Here is a 13,099-nt window from a genome sequence, read left to right as displayed (position 1 = left end):
GAATGGCACGACAATGGGCCTCAGGATCTCATCACGGTATAAAATGCAATTGTGTTCGTTGTCCGTAGCTTATGCCTGCCCATACCATAACCCCACCGCCACCAGTGGGCACTCTGTTCACAACGTTGACATCAGCAAACCGCTTGCCCACACGATCTCATGAAACATTGGACCAACACTTTACATGTTGCGTTTATATTTTTGTTCCGTATATTTTATCTATTTTTTCTACTCTGACAGCTACTTATTATGCAAGATAATGGGGCCCAACTGAGCCAAGTGCTGTTTACTCTGAGTGGAGCCCTTAATCTAATGACAGTGAAGGACCATGGGTCAAAGTTTGTTAATGGCACATCTTCATTTGATCTGATTCACATCGCCGACATGAGGCTCGCTGTGTTTATTTTGCACTCACACACCTACTCTCTCTCTCTGTCTCTCTCTATTTCGATCTCTCTCTTTCTCTCACTCTCTATCAATTCAATTCAATTTAAGGGCTTTATTGGCATGGGAAACGTATGTTAACATTGCCAAAGCAAGTGAAGTAGATAGTAAACAAAAGTGAAATAAACAATAAATATTAACAGTAAACATTACACTCAGAAGTTCCAAAAGAATAAAGACATTTCAAATGTCATATTATGTATATATACACAGTGTTGTAACAATATGCAAATAGTTAAAGTACAAATGGGAAAATAAATCAACATAAATATGGGTTGTATTTACAATAGTGTTTGTTCTTCACTGGTTGCCCTTTTCTTGTGGCAACAGGTCACAAATCTTGCTGCTGTGATGGCACACTGTGGTATTTCACCCAGTAGATAAGGGAGTTTATCAAAATTGGGTTTGTTTTCGAATTCTTTGTGGATCTCTGTAATCTGAGGGAAATATGTGTCTCTAATATGGTCATACATTTGGCAGGAGGTTAGGAAGTGCAGCTCAGTTTCCACCTCATTTTGTGGGCAGTGTGCACATAGCCTGTCTTCTCTTGAGAGCCAGGTCTGCCTACGGCGGCCTTTCTCAATAGCAAGGCTATGCTCACTGAGTCTGTACATAATCAAAGCTTTCTTTAAGTTTGGTTCAGTCACAGTGGTCACGTATTCTGTCACTGTGTACTCTCTGTTTAGGGCCAAATAACATTCTAGTTTGCTCAGTTTTTTTGTTAATTCCTTCCAATGTGTCAAGTAATTCTCTTTTTGTTGGGTCTAATTGTGTTGTTGTTGTTGTCCTTGGGCTCTGTGGGGTCTGTTTGTGTTTGTGAACAGAGCCCCAGGCCCAGCTTACTTAGGGGACTCTTCTCCAAGTTCATCTCTCTGTAGGTGATGGCTTTGTTATGGAAGGTTTGGGAATCGCTTCCTTTTAAGTGGTTATAGAATTTAACGGCTCTTTTCTGGATTTTGATAATTAGCGGGTATCGGCCTAATTCTGCTCTGCGTGCATTATTTGGTGTTTTTCGTTGTACACTGAGGATATTTTTGCAGAATTTTGCATGCAGAGTCTCAATTTGGTGTTTGTCCCATTTTGTGAATTCTTGGTTGGTGAGCGGACCCCAGACCTCACAACCATAAAGGTCAATGGGTTCTATAACTGATTAAATAATTTTTAGCCAGATCCTAATTGATATGTCGAATTTTATGTTCCTTTTGATGGCATAGAAGGCCCTTCTTGCCTTGTCTCTCAGATCGTTCACAGCTTTGTGGAAGTTATCTGTGGCGCTGATGTTTAGGCCGAGGTATGTATAGTTTTTTGTGTGCTCTAGGGCAACGGTGTCTAGATGGAATTTGTATTTGTGGTCCTAACAACTGGACCTTTTTTGGAACACAATTATTTTTGTCTTACTGAGATTTACTGTCAGGGCCTAGGTCTAACAGAATATGTGTAGAAGATCTAGGTGCTGCTGTAGGCCCTCCTTGGTTGGTGACAGTACATTTTACTTCAGATTCTAGTAGGGTGAGGCCGGGTGCTGCAGACTGTTCTAGTGCCCTTGCCAATCCGTTGATACAGTGAGGGAAAAAAGTATTTGATCCCCTGCTGATTTTGTACGTTTGCCCACTGACAAAGAAATGATCAGTCTATAATTTTAATGGTAGGTTTATTTGAACAGTGAGAGACAGATTAACAACAAAAAAATCCAGAAAAACACATGTCAAAAATTTTATAAATTGATTTGCATTTTAATGAGGGAAATAAGTATTTGAACCCCTCTCAATCAGAAAGATTTCTGGCTCCCAGGTGTCTTTTATACAGGTAATGAGCTGAGATTAGGAGCACACTCTTAAAGGGAGTGCTCCTAATCTCAGTTTGTTACCTGATAAAAGACACCTGTCCACAGAAGCAATCAATCAATCAGATTCCAAACTCTCCACCATGCACAAGACCAAAGAGCTCTCCAAGGATGTCAGGGACAATATTGTAGACCTACACAAGGCTGGAATGGGCTACAAGACCATCGCCAAGCAGCTTGGTGAGAAGGTGACAACAGTTGGTGCGATTATTCGCAAATGGAAGGAACACAAAATAACTGTCAATCTTCCTCGGCCTGGGGCTCCATGCAAGATCTCACCTCGTGGAGTTGCAATGATCATGAGAACGGTGAGGAATCAGCCCAGAACTACACGGGAGGATCTTGTCAATGATCTCAAGGCAGCTGGGACCATAGTCACCAAGAAAACAATTGGTAACACACTATGCCGTGAAGGACTGAAATCCTGCAGCGCCCACAAGGTCCCCCTGCTCAAGAAAGCACATATACAGGGCCATCTGAAGTTTGCCAATGAACATCTGAATGATTCAGAGGAGAACTGGGTGAAAGTGTTGTGGTCAGATGAGACCAAAATCGAGCTCTTTGGCATCAACTCAACTCGCCGTGTTTGGAGGAGGAATGCTGCCTATGACCCCAAGAACACCATCCCCACCGTCAAACATGGAGGTGGAAACATTATTATTTGGGGGTGTTTTTCTGCTAAGGGGACAGAACAACCTCACCGCATCAAAGGGACGATGGACGGGGCCATGTACCATCAAATCTTGGGTGAGAACCTCCTTCCCTCAGCCAGGGCATTGAAAATGGGTCGTGGATGGGTATTCCAGCATGACAATGACCCAAAACACACAGCCAAGGCAACAAAGGAGTGGCTCAAGAAGAAGCACATTAAGGTCCTGGAGTGGCCTAGCCAGTCTCCAGACCTTAATTCCATAGAAAATCTGTGGAGGGAGCTGAAGGTTCGAGTTGCCAAACGTCATGCTCGAAACCTTAATGACTTGGAGAAGATCTGCAAAGAGGAATGGGACAAAATCCCTCCTGAGATGTGTGCAAACCTGGTAGCTAACTACAAGAAACGTCTGACCTCTGTGATTGCCAACAAGGGTTTTGCCACCAAGTACTAAGTCATGTTTTGCAGAGGGGTCAAATACTTATTTCCTTCATTAAAATGCAATTAAATTAATAACATTTTTGACATGCATTTTTCTGGATTTTTTTGTTGTTATTCTGTCTCCCACTGTTCAAATAAACCTACCATTAAAATTATAGGCTGATCATGTCTTTGTCAGTGGGCAAACGTATAAAATCAGCAGGGGATCAAATACTTTTTTCCCTCACTGTATATATGTTGAAGAGGGTGGGGCTTAAACTGCATCCCTGTCTCTGATTCCATCTCATTCCTATCAAGGATTTAGAGCTGCGCACAATGAAGGCTCTGTGTCAAAAGGTAGCAGTAGGCTTGGACGGTCATACCTTCCTTGTGCCATACTGGGATGTTTGGTAATACCGGCACTGAACACAAGGGGCGGTATTTTCAAACCCACTGAGCCTTTGGATTCCGAAGGTTAGCAATGCTAACAAGTGCATGTAAAATACCAAAGAGAATGCTAACTAAATGCTAACGAGTGCATTGCGCACATTTTATAAAGTGTCTGACCTAAAGTATTTGCAGGACAGACATCCCAGCTCATAAAGTTTGACAAATAACTCAAAGTATCTACAAATATTCAAATTTATTTAAAAAAACAAAATTCCAACAAATAGTTTAAATGGTAGTCACAGTATTAAAAAAACATCCCGTGGCTATTTCCAAATACCCCGGGATATGGTATATACGATATACCTCCCAAGCCTAGGTAGCAGTAACAACGTTTTAGTAGGACATTGCCTTGTTCACCCCCATTTTTACGTTTGAAATTTGCAATAAACCTGAAAACACAGGATAGGTGAAAGCAATATGGCAGATGTCTTCACTTCACCAACCCACTCTTCACAAGTCATTGCCGCTCAAGGAAAGGAGACAAGGAGAGGAAGTCCCTTTACCAACTTATTGAGATACACCCTTGTGAGGGACCCTCCCTCCCTGTAGTGACAAAGCTGTTTCCTTTTCCTCCACAAACCTGTCCTTGGCGTTCACCCCTGAGCCTCAGTGGTTGATGTCTCATTTTTAAATACAGGGTTTAAAGGGTGGGCGGTGGACAGAGTGTGGCACAAGACTTATGCCCACCCCGCGTCCTAATGGCTTACCGAACAGCGAGTGTGTGGAGTATGTTTAATGGCGAAACGAGGGGCCCGCAGTTCGTAAAAAGGCCTGTGAACATTAATCTCTGTCCCTGCTCTTAATCTTTTTTAAATAGCAACCTTTTCCCTACACTCCGTTAATGACATCCATAAATATGATACATTCCGTGGTGGCATTAGGGTCTAATGGGTCTGTGTGGCTGTGTGCGTGCATGTGTGCGTGTGTGTATGTGTGTGTGTGTGTGTGTGTGTGTGTGTGTGTGTGTGTGTGTGTGTGTGTGTGTGTGTGTGTGTGTGTGTGTGTGCGCGTGCGCATGTGTTTATTGTGAACTTGAGAAAGAACATGATCACAATCGTTACAAGTCTCTTACTTTCACAATACTTAAATGTCTGTCTGTTTGTATGTCAGTCTGTGCTCCTGTCTGTCAGGTATGTGTGTCTTTGAGGGTGTTAGTATTAGAATTTGAGACCGCATATTATGACAATTAATCTCCTCTAAGTCATCAGCATTTTGGGATCATTTGTGGCACAGTTTCACCAATTCATCAGAGGCCCTGCATTATCCCCTTTTTACCCAGAAAGAGATGAGCCGAAGGTGGGCCGTGCTCACATCGATACGCAGCCCCCCTTACAAAATAAACTTCACAATTACTCCAATTATCACCACGTGATATCAAGCTCCATTTTAGCCCCAGCTACGTGACAGATGTCCTCCCTGTTAACCTTTAGAAATGTCACTTTTATGAACAAGATGGCTGGCTAATTGTTGTTTTTTTGCCCAGCAGAAACGCTGACTCATGGAATTGGGCAAGCTGCTCCTGATGAGAGCGGGCGGGCGACGGTACCCTTGTGTCTCTGTCTGTACGTCATTTATATTTAACCAGCACAAGGAGAGAGGATTCTTCCGAGCCTTGTTTCCCCATCTCCCTGATGTACATCGTGTCCTGTGAAAAGAAGACGCTGCGCCACAAATCAATAAATGCACAAGAATTCTCCTTGTCGCTGTCCACAACATGGTAACACCTTTTAGTGTTCTTATTACATTTACATTTTAGTAATTTAGCAGACGCTCTTATTATGAGCAATTTACAATCAGTGAATTCAACTAAAGTAGGTAAAACAACCAGATAACAATCATTGTTTAGAGCAACAAGTACTGTAATTACTTATTGTTACACTGTACTTAGATTTAGGGTTACTTCTGTACTGTAAGTGTAATACCTGTTACACTGTACTTGCAATTACACTGTGATATGAACACTGTAAAGTAGTGTTACCCAAAACGTTAGGTTACAACAGACTCAGCAATATTACATCATGTAGAGCTGGGTGACTTCCTGATCACAGATATCAACAATAGTCTAATTTAAATCTGCCAAATGATGCATGCTATTGGCTCTTCCCAGTTTGCCAATGGTGGCAGTCATTTGGAGCAGGAAGTTGCCCCACAGTGTAAGATAATGTCATATTGCTGAGTCTGCCTTTAAGCATACTATTGGTTCAACTATCTCTAGAGGTCCAGGGATTGGACAAAAGAACAGCAGCAGTCATTTGATCAGTCAATCAATCAATCTGCCAACTGATCCTTAATTTCATCAATCCATCATTCCGACTCAAAGGTCTGCGTCTCGTTCTGTCTAAAAGGCCTCAAAGGCCCCAAACAGTATTCTTCTATTTTAGCCTTTGAAATCGCGATATGACAGACATACGTAACTCCTTTAAATGTCACATCACCGCAGAAACTCCTCCAGATGATGACCAGCACCTGACATTCAAACAAACCATTCCATCTTTCTCAAGATTTCGATAGGGCGAAATACAAGTTGCATTGCCAGAAATGTCACGACAAAGTCTAATCAGCTCAAAGTCGAGAATTGTGTTTGAATGCCGTTTTGGAAAGACAACGATGGTTTGGGTTGCCTTTGAGGGCATGCAACTTGTATTTAGTGAGACGTTTTACTGGCCTGCACTAGTATTCCTCGGACGTTGCGCTATAAATCAAAGCTGATAGGCACTAAAATGTAACACAAATCTGCATTTATTGGTCCGTAACGCTGTCAGATGTAATCGGGCCAGATTAATTTGGAAAGTCGACTGCGTTGTCAATCTAGCTGACAGCTTGGACAGGAAGTACTTCTGTACTCAAGTGGCGGGCGGGTGAGCGGTGGGAAAGGTCTAACTCTGAGCCCCGCGTGGATGATGTTGCGCTGCAGCAGACGTGGTGTTTTACAACTTCCCAGGGAAGGTAGTAAAGTGTGGGCTTTTTTTGTTGTTTCTGTGTTGTTTCGATACCGGTCTCTTGCCTGAGTCAGTGAATGGCACAGTCAGTTAGTAACATTAGTAACATTATATTAACATGTAGTTACATGGTAGTTTATCCACTAAGCTATATTACCATGTCACTACGAAGGTGTTACAATGTAAGTAGCAGTATATGTAACAACTCTACAACCTTATGAGGGGGCAAGTTCCATTGATACCCCCTTTGCTGGTTTATATTTACGAGAAGAGGCTGTAGCATGGTTTGTCAAAACCAATGTGCGTCGTCATGGTGTATGCCAGACTGTTGTCTGGTCACTGTGATATGCTGCATGCTCTCCATGTGTGACGCTCATGACCAAGTGTGTGTGTAAAGGCACGTGCGTGTGTGTGTGGGTGCATCCCTGTGTGTGTACTCTTTAAGACCACCACACCACACTACTTGTTTTAAACTATAAATATATGAGGTATTTCTAAAAAGCCACTGTCATAAAATGGCACCAGAATACCCATTATTGAAAAGGTTCTGCTGAATGTATAGAATAGTATGGTATGGTATGGTATGGTATGGTATGGTATGGTATGGTATGGTAGACCAGCCTTGTGTCCTCTGAGGCGAACGTTAACCCGGTCACTCAGTGTGACCCAAAGCTCCTCTCACCTCCACCACACCTGGCCTGACCCCTCCGTCTATCCCCCACAAGGCCCACGCATCTCTTCTCTCTACTGGGGAGGAAAGTGAGCACCAGGCCACCATCTTTTGGATCGAATGAACGATTTACCGCTGGCACACTCAGGGAGAAAAAAACTGAAACGGGGGGAGGGTGAGAGATTTAGACAACAGGAACATGGAGGGAGTGTGTGTGTCCGTGCGTGCGTGCGTGCGTGAAAGAGGAAGAGCCATGCAGAGCGTCCTGTCACAGGATCAGTTAAACGTTTAGAGATAAATGGAGAGGAGAGAGGTGTGTGTGTGTGTGTGTGTGTGTGTGTGTGTGTGTGTGTGTGTGTGTGTGTGTGTGTGTGTGTGGTTGACAAATGGCTGTCTTCGGCAGCGAGTTGCTGTAGAGAGCTAGACTTGTTAAAAATCTGCCCTCTTTGTCGGAACCCTCCAGGGATCTTTCCAGAAGGCGAGGCGAAGCATCAGGCTAATGCCCAGCACCGCCCCTGAGCCAAAGTGGAGCAGAGAGAGAAAGAGAGAGAGAGAGACCAGGGAGGAAGCTAGAGGGGGGGGGGGGTTAATGGAGCACTGAGAGGAGAGGAGCTACTGCAGGAAATGCCTGTGAATAATGTATCGTTGTTTACTATGCACACTTCAATATGGTGCACAGTGCATTACCCTATATCACACACAATTTGTCACTCACAAATGTAAGATGTTTAAAAGAATATGCACATAGAACGCATATTACAGTGCTATTGCAGATGGTATAGTATTTGCCAAAACATTATAAAAGGGAAATTACATTTGCCTTCTAATGATTTGTCAAGTGTGAAATTTGAACCATTACATAACATTTCATTTCATTTCTCTAATTAAAAATCTGAAATCATTAGGGGGATCCATATTATGAAATGAACATTCCATACTTTAGTGATGACAACCCTTTCAAAATCATTAAAGAAAAAATTACAAATTCCCAGTCTCCCTTCCCTTCTGTACGTAATAGAATCCCAACGTCTTTATGATCTCCAATTCGTACACAGTATCCCAAGTTATTAGGTCTTTATTAGCCCACAGCATTAGTGCACAGTGCACCGTATCCCCCAGAGTTTTCTAACAGGCAGTGCTTTATGACATTAGCCGGCTGAACTGAGCGTAATGGGAGCTCGACCAGATTTATGCTGAAGGTGCTGCCAAGCGGCCCGGGGCAGCTGGGTAATCTGGATGTAATTGAGAGTGGGGGTCACAGGGTAAGATCCCCTCTGGCTGACAGGTCTGCTACACTGCACTGTTTTGGTGCCGTGCAGGCTTTTTGAGTATTGTGGCTCCTGACATAGGTGAACCTACAGTAGTAATACACTGCTATAGTGACCCTTTGACAGAGGGAAAGAAGTGGTGTACTGTAAATCCTCATTGTAAGTTTTCTTTCTACAAGCATGCTATTCTATGATCAGGCTTTCCGACTTGGTTTTATTTCCTCATTAACAGCTGGACTGCCGGTGCACGGGCATCCTCAATGAATCGCTGCAGACTCAGGTGCGCCTTTTCCCGCAGACAGCTTCCCATTGATTTCCAACAGTAAAGACCATTTTGTTAGGGTGGGAGGCTTCAAATGGAGCTGTCAATTTGAAACTCAGAGAAAGAAAGAGAGAGAGATGGCGGGAAGGAGGAGAGGTAAAGAGAACTTGGAAAGAGAGCAGTCTGGAGTTTCAGCCTGTCATAACCGCTGTTCGTCAACGTCACAGCTAAGCAGTGTTGATTAGGAACATCCGGCCCATCGGTGGAGAGACGCCACTCCACCCTAGCTGGCTGAGGCCCGCTGCGTCTTTGACTAAGAGCAGAGACTGTCGGACAGTTCTCTGAGGTCCCTCAGACAACCGACACTCATCAATTACTGCTGACTCTACACTGTCCCCTCTTATTATTTTGTCAAGATATTGACCAATTCATCACATTCATCCACCCCACAAGCCCCTGAGCTGTTGTAAAGAATACGGACAAGGAATCTCCGTCTACTGCCTCAGGGACGGACGTCAGCCATTTTGAAAGATGAAACTTGTTTGGGAAGTCATGCGTACGGCGGTACGCCCTCCTCCTAGCACAGCGAGGCAGGTGCTTCTTGTCCTTGGTCCAGCACTGATTCATCGTCCCGTTCGCGTCGCAAACAGTTTATGTAAGGTTGTTTTATTATGAAGACCACAGTTGGACGAGAGCCCCCTTGAATCACCGCTCTTGGCGCTGAGTCACAGTCCGTAGTAGTGGATCCCTGAGAGTTTAGCCGTAGTGATTCATCCCCTCATGAAGTGCTGTGCCATCTGATGAAAACCGGTGTAGAGTGGCCAAAGTGCTTGTTTACCGCGAGTCCTCGCTTTCTCTAACTGCTGCCCAGTCACCGCCACTCTCTCCCTGGCTTACACTCGCACTGTGTCCACACTTAACGAAGGGGGGAAATGATTCACACTCCAACCGCATGGGCCAACCAAATGGCCGTACCAGGCTCAAAACTACGACCCTGTTGACTAGGCACATTGCCAAAAAAGGAACAAGGAATAGGGCAGAGAGGGTTCCATGACATGGGCAGCCAAATGGATTGGGAAAGCTATAGGGAAACTGACTAGGGACCGACATCCGAATGAACAAAATCATACAGAAAAGATTCTGAAAGTAAACATAGTCCCAGACAGGGGTACTATTTGTTCACTCTGATTGAAGCCTGAATCTACATGATTGCATGGTTTTGTGTTATTGGCTATACACAGTTAGCAGGTACCCCCCAAAACAAAAAATGTGATTTGTATGTCAAGTACCTTGACAAATGGCATGGAAATCAAATCAATGGTTAACACAGGCGCAAAAAAGCTACCGCGGAGCGAGGGAGAGAGATGCACCGGGTTAGCGCCACGGTCCGAGGAGGGTATTGATGGAATTTTCTCTATAAGTATAGTGTTTACTAATTAGCGGAAGACATGGATGGGTAATGTGTGCGGTTAGTGAATGGGGCCTCTGTAATGAGTTTTGGGCCCTGGGAGAGCGCTAAAAGAAATGGGAGCCCCGCCTCCCCCATTTACCACATTTTACTCTAAAGGCATCTCTGCCGCCATTACTTTAGCTTTTTATCCTATCGGCCATTATCCTCGTCCCAGTGAAAGAAGTCGGCGAGAGAAGCACTTATATTAAGTGGTGTTTCAAAAACACTCCAATTGAGTCGGTTGTCTGTTGAGCAAAGGGCCCACATTTTCTTTTTCATGACTTATTCTGCAAAGTTATTATTTCCTTCACAAGAACTTCTCACTTAGCTCGCTTCTAAGAAATGAAGTGGGGCCTTGTTCCGATGTGTCGCAGTGGAGATGAACTTCGATCTGGCCAAACTGAAGAGGGTCCTTGGAGTAGGGTGGTTCTAGGGGAGGAAAGGGTGAGAGAAAGAGAGAAGGAGAGAGAGAAAGAGGGAGTGAGAGAGAGAGAGTTAGGGCTTAGGGCTATCTACTGGATCAATTCAGTAATTAGAGCAGTGGCAAGGCAGGCAGGCGACAGAAGCCAGGCTGGAATATCTCTTTCCCTCTCCTCTGAGGGATCATGGAAAGACCATTTGAAATGCAGGACTTGTGATTGTGTGCATGTACGTATTTGTGACTTTGTGCATTGATATGTTTGGTTTATCAGCTATAGTCTTAGTGAGTTTGAGAAGCAGTATTGAAATGGAAAACCAAAAAAGTTTTGCTTTTGGCCCCATCTTTCTGGAGACTGTCGTCCAGGGCCAAGCACTGGTCCGGGATGGCAGGTAACCGATGGAATATTGGGTCAAACAGCAACAGAGAGCATGTAAGTGAGCGGCTGTTGAATACTTCACGTTAGTGCTCATGGATTGTTAGTCAACAAGGCAAATGACATCTACAGGTCAGTCTTCCTTGTTGAATTTGGCGCTTGCAGCTTCAATGCTGGCCAGTGGCTGGGCGTCTAGGGGGCTTATGCTGCCAGCAAAAGGTCAAGTTGAATGTCACTCTTTACTCTGCTCTTATAAACAGAGGGCCGCAGGGGACTCTGCCTGGAACTCGCTCGGCAAAACCCTGCTCAGTAATCATTATTACAAACAACACTCCCAGGCGTGCATGCACACACGAACACACACACAGTCCTGCAGCTGTCCCTCTCGACCTTACAGCCGCCGAAGACAGCGAGCTGAATATACCCATCACTGTCCACTGCCTTGTGGAACAGTCTAAAGTCCAGAGGCCAACAATCACAGCATGAGTGACAGGCCTATAACAGGAGAGAAGAGGGAGGGAGAGGAGAAGGGAGGAGAGGAAAGAAGAGGGAGTGACCGGAGAAGGCAGGGTAGGGAGGGGGAGAGAGGGAGGTCATAGCTAATGTGTGGGAGAGGAGGAAGAAATGGAGGAGAGGATGATGGACAGGAAAATGAGATTAATTCATCCACTTTCTCACACCACACACTCTTTCTCCCCATACACATGGGGGAGTATACAAATGTAACATTATGACTATAACTACTGTTCCCTGAAGGAGGGAAACGGGGCCAAAAAGGTGTTGTACCTCGTTTCCCTCCTTCATGGAACAGGAGTTATATTCATAACGTTACGTTCCCTTTCAGTCAGTCAACTTCAGTACAACATACTATGGGGAAATATATTCACACCCCAAGCCGACCCTAACGGATACTAAATGAAGCAGCCCATGGCAGACCAACCAGACCTGACCACGCCAGATGCATCAGTCTGGGTATTGCCTAGTGACTTTCCCTTGTCTCAGCTGTAAGCACACTGGGATCAGTGACATCCAAGCGATAAAACCTCACAAAAGTGTGTGGTGATGCCCAACTCACCGCAGCAGAGAGTGCCCTGCCCACGAGCCAAATTAGCAAAACGGACAAAAAGCTGGTCACATAACTGGATATCCCGGGTCCGTTCAATGTATATTCGTAAAGCTCGCACCGGACACAGGGTGTTCAGAAGCAAAAGGAGGATGCAAAATGGAAAATGGTTAAAAAGCTAAGGGCCTGTAGGACATAGCCATGATTTTTCACCTTACAGTCGCCTGGGGAGAACTGAGTACAGGAAAAGTGTACGGATAACGCGTGGAGGTCCCTAACATGTTTAGCCAAAGCCATGAGCAGGGAGGTTTTGTAGGAGAGGATATTCAGATCCACAGACTCCAGAGGCTCAAAGGGGGCCGCACACAGTGCCTCCAAAACTTGCGCCAAGTCCCATGTGGGCGCAAAAGGTTTAGAGACAGGTCTGAGACGACTTACACCTTCCAGGAACTGCACAACCAGGGGGTGGGCCCCCAGGTGAGGCTCCGACAATTCCCACATGACACATTGGGATAGCAGCCATGTACACTTTTAACGTGGAGAATGCCCACTCCTGCTCGAAAAGTTCCTGTAGGAACATAAGGATGTCCCTCACAGAGCACTGAAAAGGAACAAGTCCTTTATCTTGGCACCAGAGCTCAAACGCTTGCCACTTATACGCATACAGCCCTCTCGTGGAGGGCGCCCTTGCGGACTGAATGATAGCAATAACATTCAGAGGTAAACCTCTAGCCCTCTCAGGAGCCAGGCCCATAGGAACCTAATCTCCGACCTCACTTGCCACCCCTGCCCATGCGCCTGGGACAACAGGTCCCTGCTCAACAGGAGTTGTCACAGGTCCCCCCGC

Source organism: Coregonus lavaretus, assembly GCF_964263955.1.
Source record: "Coregonus lavaretus genome assembly, chromosome: 2".
NCBI lineage: Eukaryota > Metazoa > Chordata > Actinopteri > Salmoniformes > Salmonidae > Coregonus > Coregonus lavaretus.
This window is presented reverse-complemented; position numbering follows the sequence as displayed.